The sequence below is a fragment of the Grammomys surdaster genome, unplaced genomic scaffold, assembly GCF_004785775.1.
Source record: "Grammomys surdaster isolate TR1022 unplaced genomic scaffold, NIH_TR_1.0 278, whole genome shotgun sequence".
Lineage (NCBI taxonomy): Eukaryota > Metazoa > Chordata > Mammalia > Rodentia > Muridae > Grammomys > Grammomys surdaster.
In genome coordinates, this window is record NW_021604719.1 from 5,549,299 (window position 1) to 5,562,810 (window position 13,512).

Here is a 13,512-nt window from a genome sequence, read left to right on the forward strand (position 1 = left end):
CTATATTTGAATCCTAATTATCTGCTTCCAAAGTTCCCCTGTCATCTTAATTTCTGTAGTTGTAAGTGATCAGTTAATGTGAATAGGATTTTGTCAGATACATGCTGAGGACCTCTTAGACATAACCTGCTCTTGGAGACACTAAGGACAGAGTGGCACTAGGCACAAGGTCACATGGTTCTGAGTTCTGTGCATACACAAATACATTCATACCTCCAAAAAGTCCCAAAGAAGAGGTGGCTTAAAGAGGTAAAAGACCAAAGCTCCAGTACTTCAGGAGTCAGAATGGTGATCGGAATGTGGTTACCTGGCTCTAGACTCCATGCTTGTCACTGTGTCTTGCATACTTTGTTTCTCAGACACACAATTCCATATGACTGAGGAGTACTTTTCAATAAGTGAGGGCCTGCATCACATTATATGCCCCCATTAATAGGCAACATGAGCTACTCTCAGAAGCAAGTATAATAGGGCCCAAATGGAGGAAACACATCTGTAAATTCCCCAGATCTCACATAGATTAAGCAGAAGTGTGTGATACCATTGGCTCCAGCTATAAGAATTATTCTCCACCTAACTCAATTTCCAAAAGATGCTGTGTCAGAAGAATCAGAGAACAGCACCCCTCAAAGACCAATTTTCTATTCTCCATAACATTTTCCTAAATTTGAGAAGTGGGGGAAATCATCCACTGAATATGTTGCCTTCATTATGGAGACAGATTAAATCTCATCTGTCTTTTCTGTTGAATTCTAAACTGTCCATGAATGCATACTCCAGCCAATATGCTTTGGAGACCATCCACTTACAAAAAGATGCTCTTCTGAGTGCTCTGCTAAGCTCTGGAGTTCACTGCTGGCTTTTTTTCAGTGACAACTTTCTCAATTAAGACCAGTGAGAATAACTTCTCCTCCTCCTCCCCTCCCCCTCCTCCTTCTCCTCCTCTTCCTTCTCCTTCTCTTCCTCCTCCCCGTCTCCACTCCTACTCTTCCTGAGTCCAAACATGGACAGTCTGTGCAAGGACTTGCTTATAGAGAATAATAGACAATTATCTCTTTAGAAAAAGATGGGTGGCTTTTGAAAGAGTTGATTAATACCAAATGATGTTGCTTAGAACAATTGTGGGAAGGGTGTTGGCAACAGTGAAGGCGTAAGCTGTAGATGCTTGCTGTGTCTTATTTTCCCTGGTGACTGTCATAAGCAATAAAACTTGTCTTTTGTGTGACTTCTTGGCGTTATCATAGGTGAGAACTAGAAAGTCTGTGTCCTATTCCTGCCTCTGTCCTTGATATATCACTAAGCACAACACCCACCACAGCATGCCTTTCCATTTCCTAAGGCAGTAGACATGCCCTCACTTGGATTGTCTGTCATGTATTTTCTATTGTGACCACAACTACTCTGCCTACATGGGACACTAAATTGTGACATAAAACTTCACATTAGTGAGAGTCTGGCACTGACCAGGGAGGTCTCTAAATGCTGAGTGATTTCAGAGACTAAGCTGGACTAAAATAAAGATCTGTGGTCAGTTCCAACAGATAGAAGTTTGTCTCTCTGAAATTGAGTGAGCCTGTTATCATCACCACTCAGTGCACAAATGCTAACACAAGCCATTGTTTGCTCCATCTGGTCAGCTGAGGCCTAAGCATCTCTTTATTCTGGGGAGGAGAGGGGAAAATACTAAAAGAACAAGCAGTTTGGAATAGCTCACCCATTCATGGAACTTATAAATACATATGTGAAGCTGCCTACGCAGATTCTGGTTGAACGAGAGTGTTTGCTGTGGAATGCTGTCACTCGAAAAATGTGGCTACATCTGCTCCTTCCCATTTTAGGATGCTGTCCTTAGAATAGTTCACCCCAACCCAGTTCTCTGCTATGAAGGGAGGATTCTGAGTACGGGTGAGAAGGGAAGTGGGAATATGGTGGCATATAGACAGATTGTGCAATCAACACCCAGAATGGGGTCTCCCTGTTCTTTTCCATCTTTATTTGTGCAGATGGACATCACAATAGAAGGGTGTCATATACGGGATGGGAAGAGCTTAGTGTCTGGAGTTTCTGTACAAGGCTAGCACTTCGGTTAGGTAGCAAGCTTGCCCTATAGGCTTCACTGCCCATATTATAGCAGAGAAGTGAGATTCTTGTGAATACTGCCACAGATGTTAACTCAGACATTGCTACTAAAGATGATGTAACAATGAAATGTAACAGACATTTAGGTAACACAAACACACACACATGCGTTAAGTCAAGCACATACTCACATATTTATGTTCTAGCCACATACATTAGTGTGTGTCTATAATGTAGCATACTGAATCACACTGTCAATTTTATATGATATTTCATTTCAATGTAAAACTACACGTTAAAAACAAGATGGATTTTTAAATGGGCATAGTTATTCAAGGATTTTGTTTCAAGGCTAATCACTCTTTGTATGAATTTCTTGGACTAAACATTTTTATTTCACTTCTATTTACTGTATGGGTGGGATACATTCTTATGGAGGTGCAGTGATTGTTTGTAGGAGCTGGTTTCCATCTTCTATCATGTGAGTCCGAGGAATAGAACTCAGATCACCATATATCATGGTAAATGTCTTCCTTGTCCATGGAGGCATCTCCGCTGCCCATCAAAAGGCATGTTTTTGAAGGAACAGTCTTTCAAGTTCGGTGTCTGTCAGCTGTAAGGATGGAGTGTAGCTCAGGCACCACCTGTGAAGGGTTGCCATGTCATTACCATGGATTGTAGTTTCTGGAAACTTGGGGCACTTGTGTAGACCATGACCTTGGGTTGTTGATAGAACATGTTTCAAATGCTTTCATTGTTTCCATTGGTTTAATTTTGTCTATGAAGGAAAAGACAATTCTTATTGCTTCCTAGTTTGTTCACTGAGGTACACTTGGGTGGCTTTCTGGGTTCCTGGTTAGCTCTCATGTTTCTGTTGACCTTCCTTAGAGCTCAAGGATTCAAATCCACGTGTTTTTCACATGGCGGAATCAATAAGTGTTACTAGTGAAATGATGTGTACAGTCACTATGGTATCCATTTAAACTTCCATTAGTTACAATTTTACTCGTTAAGCATCATTAAATAATCATTCTCAGCCCTGAGTCTCTCACACCTCATAGTCATACAAAAGCTGGCTCATGAATCCTAATAAATGCCTGTGAATGGTTTTGAGCATATGACATCATGTTTCTCAGTCAGTACGAGAGCAGCTGATTGAAGTTAGACATATGTTTCTACTGGCAACTGGGAGAAGAAAATATGCCAAATGTGGCTATTGGAAAGTCCTGTTCTCTATAAAAAAATTTTTTTCTAGATGGTGGTTGGTATATAAAGTATTTGTAATTGTCTTTAGCTGCTATTGTTGAAAGATGTTAACCATGTTGGTAAGTCATATTCAGGGGCTGGTCTATATGCATGGAGAGGGATGGTCAATGTGGAGGATATGATATGGTCAGAGTAAAGTTTCTCTCTGTAAACTAGACATGGTATTAATAGTTCAAGGTCAAACAATAATTATGAAATGAGAAAGCCAGCAGGAGTTGAAGCTAGGTCTAGGGAATCAAGGTATCAACAGGAGGCCCATGTTTCATACTGACACAGGCAAAGAAAGTACCTTTAAAGTCTGTGGTCAAGGTAACAGGTGCTTGGCAAATCTATTGCCCTCAGGTGCGAGGCAGAAGTCCTATATGAATATGTTATGTGCTATATGTAGATCTGTTTCACTCACAGTATTAGTACTATAAACAACTATCAAGTACTGTAAACTAGTAAACATGAGTAATCTATGCTTTGGTTTCTTACCTAATCCCTTAGAAACCAATTTAGTAAGCTAACTTTTTCATTCTCCAATAATTTCTAACTTTGCATTATGTTCTCTTATACAAGGCCTTTCCCACTATATATGTAGACAACAACTTATCTTGTTTTGGTTCCCAAAATGAGCTCAATATCTTTTTTTTCCAATAAAGTTGTAATTATCTTCAGCTGCCAACTTATCACAGCCTGGAGTCATCTGAAGGAGTAATTGAAGGATTTCTAGATCTGACTGGCTTGTGCATGTCTTTAAGAAATTGCCATAGCCGGGCAGTGGTGGCACACGCCTTTAATCCCAGCACTTGGGAGGCAGAGACAGGCGGATTTCTGAGTTCGAGGCCAGCCTGGTCTACAGAGTGAGTTCCAGGACAGCCAGGGCCACACAGAGAAACCCTGTCTTGAAAAAAACTAAAAAAAAAGAAAGGAAAAAAAAAAAGAAATTGCCATGACTGATGATTGATACGGAGTGCGCAGCCCAGGGTAGGGTGGTATCATCCCTAGGCTGCTGGATCTGGACTGTAGAAGAAAGCTAGCTGAACAGTAAGATAGTGAGGAGTAAATAGCTTTGCCCCTTAGTTTCTGCTTGAGTTCCTGCCCTGAGTTCCCTCCATGATCTGGAAGTACAATCCGTTCAAATTCTCCCCACTTCCCAATCCCCTGGGCAACTGACTTTGGTCATGTTTTTGTCACAGTAACCAAGACAAGGTGTGAAGGCACAGGACAAATTAGAGATTTGTTATAAGGGGCGGACTTGTAGGAACTCTTTACATAATGTAATATAAAAACATCTTACCGTTACTAACTGAATGTTTTAGATAAAAGGGACAGTTTTAGCTTTTATTATGCAAATCAATTTCCCCCCATTCTTTATTTCCTATTGTATTCAGAAACTATCTTACTTATTATGTGGCCTGGTGATATATTTAATTCTTTTAATGTGATATTGTAAGTCAATAATTTCTGTCTTTTCATAATTTCTTTTGTTCCCTTTCCTATGGAGTAGTCTTTCTAGATTATGACACATTTTAAAAATGTGTTTGACTAAAAGCATAAAAGAAAAGAAATAACTGCATCCATAGCAGACATCAATCTATGTAAGGCAATTAACTAAAAAAATAAATATAACCAATTGTTCAGCTATCTTAGAAATCCCTCCATAAACCACAATATTGCCTCGCATAAATTTAATAGGAACCAATCAATGTGCCCTCATTATTATTTAATGTCCATGTACTGCAAAAGTATATACAAGACTCCATACAAAATGTAATTGTGTCTCGAAACCAATAAAATAGGGATCATTTAGCATGTAATTTCTGGGAGGATTATTACCCGTGGATACATCATCAGCACAGTGATCTTGTCCTGCTATAAAGATACATTTATAGTACATGGGACTATGAAGTTGACACAGAGAATTGTAGTTTTAAACTTTTTAAAGCTATTTCTAGAAATTGATGAACAAAAATTTTTTAGTATTACATGGTTTAAATATAATTTCCAATACTGGGCAGATTTCAGGTTGCACTGATTCATAAAATTACTCAAATCATTCAGTTTTTCAGAAAACTCTTCCCAGCGACCATTAAATGATTAGGCATTTGAATTAAATATGACACGCAAAAGCTTCTTATTAAGTTCAGAAGTCTGCTTTCAAAACACTTCTACAGAATTCTATTTTATAGGTAATGGTTAATGTGGACAGGGAAATGTCACCTGTTCAAAAAGGAAATAATTGTTTCTATCTTCTTCCTTTGGAGAAGTCATGAAAATGTGGGGAGCCACACTGTGTTGTCCTCCTAGGTGACTGAGGCGTGAAGCTCACCGGAAAATTATTCCAGATGCTAAGAACAGCAAACACCTCAACTTAAGTAGCTCCTTACAGTTCTAAGAATCAAGTAGTCTTGAGAGGTGATTTTCTTTCTTACTTTTTCTCATCAGAGATTCAAGTAAAGCCAGGAAAATTTTATCCTTTCCAATTAAAGCAGAGAAAGACATCTCACTGAGTCCTTCAGAACAACTCTCCTACCCTGGCTGAGAGGAGACCTTGTAAGAGGCCTGTCCAATGAACTTTCTAGTAATTCAAGAGTGTCAGATTAAACATCCAAATGGGAGTGGGGAAGACATTCATCACGACACAGTGACTGTGAGGACAGAAGAGCTGTGCTGCTCTGAGAACCTTTCTGTTGAAGTCCATGGTACCCTAAGGTTAACCACAGGTCTCCAGATGCCCTGATCCTGTTCCTACCTCACTCCCTTTTCCCCATCAAGTCACTTAGGGACCTATTTTAAATACCACAGCACTCTTCATCACCAATTTCAAATGACATTCAGGGATCCCCGATTATCTTTTTCAACATAGTTGGAATCTAGATATATCACTGTCCTGCTGTATGGCTTGAGCTCTTCCTCATACAAAAAGTTTGAGCTTTCCAGTTTCATGAAAATAAAATGTAACCTCAAAATGAAGCCAATCAACCAGTTAGTCAAACATAGTAGACAGAGAAGAGAAACAATATTATTCTGTACCTAGTTAAGGGGAAGCCAGGGTGACATCAAATCGGCACTTTCCTAACTGAGTATTAAGGTATTTCTGACAGCCTTCAATGTCTGTTTTACACTTCTGGTGAGTTCTTTAATGATTTATGTGCAATGTTACTTGTATATCTCTACTTATGTAAAATGCAACTTTATCCTGTAAACAACTTGTGTTTTTTTTTTTTTTTGTTTTTTTTTTTTTTTTTTGTTTTAAGTTGGAAGAAAGGCAATAATAGTTCTTTACCTTAATGTTGTATCTTAGTCTTTGGTTTTAACTTTCCTGGTCCTACTTTGTTAACATTATTTGACTATGTTGTTTCAATCACAGGAAAGTGGCAAAAGAAAGACTTGTGCCTTTGATTTTTCTTGAATGTCCATGGCAACATCAGCAAACTAAATTCAAGTTGGTTAACTCATGAATGAAACCTGGGAGTCCATATCAGCCCCTTTAGTGCAATACTCTCCCAGGGAAGAAACATCCCTCTACATTTGCTCTTGAATTGACCCTTCTCACTGGTTCTTATTATTCTTTGGTTCCTCTCTGTCACCAGTGTTTTTTTTCCCCCCTTCAAGCTCTTTCTTTTAAGCCAATAAACTTTCTCCATTTCTCCCATTCCAAAGCACAGACTAGTGTGTGGGCTCTTCAGGAGGAAGGTGGGGTAAGGGGAAGAATTCTTTCATTGAGTGTTGTTTAGCTAGAGAATATGTGTGTTATCTATCCATACTCCTAAGATGAACCTCTGTTATATGCTTTTCATTTGTTTTGAACTAAAGATGCCCCTACCCCAGGGAGCCTTCAGTCACTAAATGGCAAAGCGAAAGGCTCCAAATGATACTTGGTAGAAAGAAGATGAAGGTGCTTTGGCAATAATTCCCTAAGCTGTCCTCAGAACTTCAGCTTTCCACTGTTTTCTACAGCTCACCCTGCTTAGTTGGGCCTTGCCTCTAAAATGTATTCCTTTTATTCCTCATGGGGCTGCCTCTAGCCATTTCTAGTTTCCATTCTGCCTCTCCCTGATCTATGATCTCAGTATGCCATCAGTTACCTTGTATGATGAACTCCCTGCATCACACATGACTTCTTTCTAAGGATCTATAGTAAGAAAGCCTGCATACTTCTGGTCTTCTCAAACTTTAGTGAAGCCATAGGCTCCAAGAGTTTTCCTTGTTATAGTGTTATTATTCACCTGAGAGCAGCCCCCTTATCCACTAGGAAAGACCAAGCATCTCCCCACCTTACTGTAGCATGCATCAATGTGGTTGATTTTCCATCTAGTTGTGTACTCTCCTCACATGTTCATTCCTACTTACCCTACTTTATTTAGCATTCTGATCAAGGGCTTGCCTTGTAGAGTCTTGTTTTCAATCTTATTCCTTTGAGTCTTGTTTCCTTACCAGTGATCTTTGAAACACATCATTGTTTATCCATTGATTTCCTTTGATCTGCAAGAGAAGTCACCAGCTTCCTAGTCTACTGTATCAGTCTTGTGAGCACAGGATATCTCATCTGTTGGAAGTTCTAGATCTTCTGACAAACATATGATTTTTTGTAAACCAAACACTTCTTCCAGATTCTGTGTTTTGTGACTAATCTTTTATGTTTGGGTAATGCTCTTTTCTCATCGTCTTTACCTAAGTGTAAGGCCCTAGCGTTCCAGTGCTGTTTGAAAAAGCTGTTTTAAACAGTTCCTACTCCACATATGCCAACTTGGCTTAGCTTCATCCTTGTGCTGCCTCAGTGCTTGGTAGTAGCTCCCATGGGCATTACTGGATTATCAATGGAAAATCTACTGATTTTTTTCCTAATGATATTTAAAATGCGGACAATGATCTTCTATTCTATATTCCCATTTTCTATTGTATGTCCTCTAGCATAATTAATTGTTGAAGTCATGTGTATTCTTGCTGAAAAAGGCGTATTTGACTTTTCCAAGGGTAGTTATCCCTAAGTGAAAGTTGAGAGTCTCCAAGAAAATAGGCCATACATAAATCACTGTAGATATTCTTTCCCAAGCATTTTTTGACTTTGTCTTTGTAAGTGGCATACTTCCTCTCCCTAGTAACAGGGACACTGTACTGATTTTGCAATTGTTAGCTCATTTACGGCACTCACTGTAAAGATATATGGGATAAATTAGCCTGTTTTTAAAGACTGCAAATCTTTCTCCAGGAAAAAAAAAAACTACTCAATGACTGAGAAATTCTAATCCCCAGCTGCAAGAGTCTGGCCAGAATGAACTGTCAGTGACTGAATGAAGTGTCTGTCCAACTGGCTGTAGTCTGAAATGCCAGCGTGGAACTAAAAGAATGGGCTTGTTATATAGGAAAAATTTCTGTTCTATAAATGCAAGAGGGTACAAGTGCAGGGGTTAAAAATAAACCATCCGAAGTTCACAGTTAACAGAGATGTCCTGGTGGAAAGTGCTGCGAAAGACAACTGGAGAGACAGAGTAAAAGAAAAAAACTCATAATTTTATGGTGGCTAAGTCATGAAGAGTTCCGAACACAGAAATGCCTTAGGGATTCTCTGGAGCATATTAAGTTTGTTTAAATATACAGCAAAGCTGTATGCTCTTAAAAGTTTGGGAGTTGTCATTAACAACAGTGCAAATGGATGCCATTAAAAGTTTTCCTTATTTGAGTTGAGTAAGTGCAATGTTATTTATAAGTCAGAGAAAGAAGATATCATGATTTATTTTCTTTTAATGCATTTGTTCCAGTGGGCTGGGAAATGAGTCTCGGAACACCAAATGTCAAGCTTAAGATGTGTAAAGTAATAGGCACATCATTAGTTCATACTTCTTTGTTTTTGAAATTAGAGCCCTGTGATGAGGATTATATACAATTCTCTGCACTTTGTTTTCCCAAGGCTGTGATATCTGAGTATGAACAGACACTTTCATATACATGTTCTTTCTAAGATAGCCAGAAAATAAATTTGCATATAGAAACGGAGAATGAGGGTATTCGTTTTAAGAAATTAGTTTGAAAATCTGGAAAATTGCTTTAAAACATCTAATCAAATTCCTCATAGAATTGCCAAGCTGGCAATCCAGTTTCCCCACGCATGCTTATATTTCCTTTGTAAGTGTAGTAACACAGTCTTTCTATACTACAGATGCCAGCAGCCTTTATGGGGATCCCAGGTTGCACCCCCAGGCTCCATCTTCTCCCTTCATAATTTCACAAGGTTAATGTTTTAGTGATCTAATTTCTCAAAGCATGGTCTGAGCTGACCCTTTCTTAGACCTTTGCCACTCAGTAACTATACTTCTTTGCACAGAAGGATAGCTTGTTTGAAGGACAGAAGAGGCAAGTGGATGTGTGAGAAAAGTACAGTCTGGAGTGGATGTTCCATAGCAGTAGCAGAAGTTGCCAGAATCCTTAGACCACCCTAGGCCCTTGTATGTAATCAGTCTGTTAAACAGTCTCCTGAACTGTTTTCTGCACAGTTCCCCATCCACTGGCTCTGCTTTTTGCAACTTCACCGGAATCTGTTTTTTCCACTCTCTCCCCACGCACATTTTCCTTTTCTCTTACAAGCAATCATTTTTGATAATTGGCTCAAGACTGAGGGAAAATGTTAACTGCGTCGATTCTGTCTCCTCTGGGTCCTACATCCTGCTGTACAAATGAATACATTAGCACACACAGTCATTTTATCTTATTTCATATGTTTTATGGTTAGAAGCAGATGATTTATCATGTGTTTTTCCTAATTCGGGTTGTCTGTTCACATCCAAGTAGTTTACATCTGTTAACACTAAGCAGTGAGGACTGGATACCAGTTTTATCATTCTTTATTTCTCTGTATTCGAGACCACCAAGACATTGCCTGCAGAGTAATTATAACCTCCCGGAAGTTAGATTTTTGACATACTTTCACCTTCTTTAGAATCCTTTCCTTTTGCAAACCCATTCTCATATCTAAAACCAACACAGCTATGAATGAACACTCACATCTCTCCTTTCAAAGGGAATGAGTGCCGTTATTCTGGAGCCACTTACCCATGCCCATGGCTGGGAAACACAGAGTTAAGTTACTCCAAATTTCACAGTCTACTCTAAAAACAGTTTCAAAAATTTTTCTTATAGTAATGTAACAAAAAGTCTTAAGACACTCTTAAAATATATATTAGTAGAGCCATCAGAGAGGTGAACTACAGCAAAGTGGAGATCTCAGCCCAGATACCCAGATTTTGGTTTGGTGGAAGCTAGTGGCTATTAAGTTTATACACTCCCAGAGGTGTATTTTTTAATAACTAGATAATTAATTTATTGTATTTTTTTCTGTGTGTATGCATTTGCATGACATGCATGCCTGTACCAGTGGAGACCAGAAGAGGCAACTGAATTCCCTGCAACTAGAACAGTGGTTCGCAACCCTATTGGTTGAACCTCTTCGTTGGTTGAATGACCCTTTCACAGGGATTGCATACCATATACCATGTATATCAGATATTTACATCGTGACTCATAACAGTAGCAAAATTACAAGTATGAGTTAGCATTGAAAATAATTTTATTGTTGGAGGTCACCACAACATAAGAAAGTATATTAAAGGGTTGCATCTTAAGAAGGTTAAGAACCAACTGTAGTTACAGATGGTTATAAGCTGCCATGTGGATGCTGGGAACTGAACCTGGGTCCTTTCCAAGAACTCTTAACCACTGAACCACTTCTCCAGGCTTCCCAAAAGGCTTTTAACCTGCTAGGTACAGGATATTAGGTCTGACACAGAGGTGAGCAAGGAATGGCTATTTATGGAGCTAAAGACGGCCCAAGATCAAGTTACTCTCTAGGAGTACAGCACTCCAACCTCTGCACAGCTGTCTGTACCTTCATCACCCTTTGTCCACGGCTTCTTTGCAGACATTCTCATTCACAGAACTCACCAAGGTTTACATGTTTTCCCTGAACAGACTGTTTCAGCATACTTCCTCTGGCTGCCTGAGCTCCAAAGTTCCACAAGTTCCTGCAACTTTCTCCTAACTACTTCCCAGAACTGCCCATATTTTATTTGTATTCATTTCTACAAGAAACTGAATTGAAAAGAATTGTACTAGTTAGACTTTCTAGAATATAGGATTTTTTTTGTCGTATTTGTGTATTCTAAAAAACATATGAGTTTTGAGCCAAAGACACTTAAATGATAACATTTCAGGCAACATGTTATAGAAAGTTCAGGCAACTTTCTATGGTGAGAAAAATAAGAGAGACGGAAACTCAGCAGATACAAGTCTCCTGAAACTCGGTAATTTATCATTTTCATTTTTCTGTACACCTGAAACTTGGGAAATGATGCAGTGTTTTCATAATCTGCAGAACTACCTTACCTGTTTTTCTATAAGTGATACTATTTCTTTTAGTCCAGCACCAAGACTCCAAGTTTATGTCTGCAATATTATGCTACTAATTTTTTTGGGGGGGCTAAGAAGCATAATATCCTGAGAATGGAGGAGCATAGGGGACCTATAGGAAACCATAGATTCCTGTCTTGATAAGGACAAAGAAATATGGCAGAGCTGAGGCCCATGTGCATGTTTCAAGCTAGTTTTTGCCTGTTAAGGAACAGAAAAGGTGTTGAGAGTTCAGTGGTGGTTGTATGTTCCTTGTCACGATTTGGTTGGTTTCACCTGAGTTTCCCTGCTGTTTATTTTTATAAAGCTCCTAATTACAATGTCTGCCTCCAATGGCAATGTCTCTTAGTTCTGTGTCTCTTCCCTACTCCTCTGTTAGTCACTACTTCCTCTCCTTTCAGGGTTTCCCTTATCTTCCCACTGATTTTGGTTTCTAATTGTTCACTATTCAAAGAATGATAAGGGCTTCAGATCTGCAAATTGAGGAGTTTTTTTTTAAATTTCTTCTTTCAGTGAAACAGAGTGCTAAAGTTTATAGGAAAAGCTGTCTTGTTGACTGATTTAGAATTTCAAGTAATTGTGTGTGTGTGTGTGTGTGTGTGTGTGTGAGAGAGAGAGAGAGAGAGAGAGAGAGAGAGAGAGAGAGAGAGAGAGATTCTTTAAATTTTGCTTTTGTGCTTTGTTGACTTAGTCTAGCAGATGTCATAGTTGTCTTTCGTTACACAGGATGTAATTTAGGCTTCCAGCACATTTCCCCTGCTTTGTATTGCACAGCTTGCCATTGGCTGCAGCAGGCCAGGAACTGGCAGTTCCCTCCTACCTATAGTGTGCTCTTCCTGTGAGCCTTGACTGGATACAGCAATAGAGGAATCTTAGTATCCATCTTGATAAGCCATTTTGGACAAAATGTTGGAAATAATTAAATAAAATACAAAGTTAATAGACTCTGTGGGCTTATAACTGGTACATGTTCTGTTGGGAAAACATAAAACTTCCCTTCTCTTGCACAAGTGGATAGGTATCTCATGATCTTACTTATATATGGAGGCTAGAAAAATGTAACTCACAGGGACAGGGAGGAGAATGTGAGGTAGAGGTAGGAAAAAGTTGGGGAGATGGTGGTCAAAGAACACAAAATCTCAATCATGGCCAGGGAATGGCTCAGTAAGTAAAGGTACACTGTGTAAGCCTCAGTTTGAGTCCCAGACTCAGGTAAAGTAAGTAGAAAACAACAAACTCCATAGCTGTCCTCAGACTTCTATATACACCATGACACATATGTATGTATGCCCTTCTCCATTAATAACTTTAAAAATTATTAGAAAGAAGGAATAAATCCACGAAATGTATTGTAAAACAAAGTCATAAAGTAATAACAACATACTATATACCTGAAAGTTACTGAGGGTTTTTAATTATTTTCTTTATAAAAATTAGCATATGAACAACAGATAACATAGTTTACCAATTTGTCAATATATACATATTTCACAATATTATGTTGTGTGTACCAAATAAAGTCAGTCCCTAGCTACACATCAACCAACCATAGATTTTTATACATGCACATGCACACATACACACACACACATTGTATTATTTAGATCATACAAGTGATTTTAGAACACACACACACATACAAATTGACAACAAGGAAAGTAATTTTGTGATTAAAAGCTTAAAAGCTCACTGGCATGTGTAAAGCCCTGGGTGTAAACTCTCACACAAAAACAAAACAAAACAAAACAAAACAAAACAAAACAAAACAAAACAAAACAA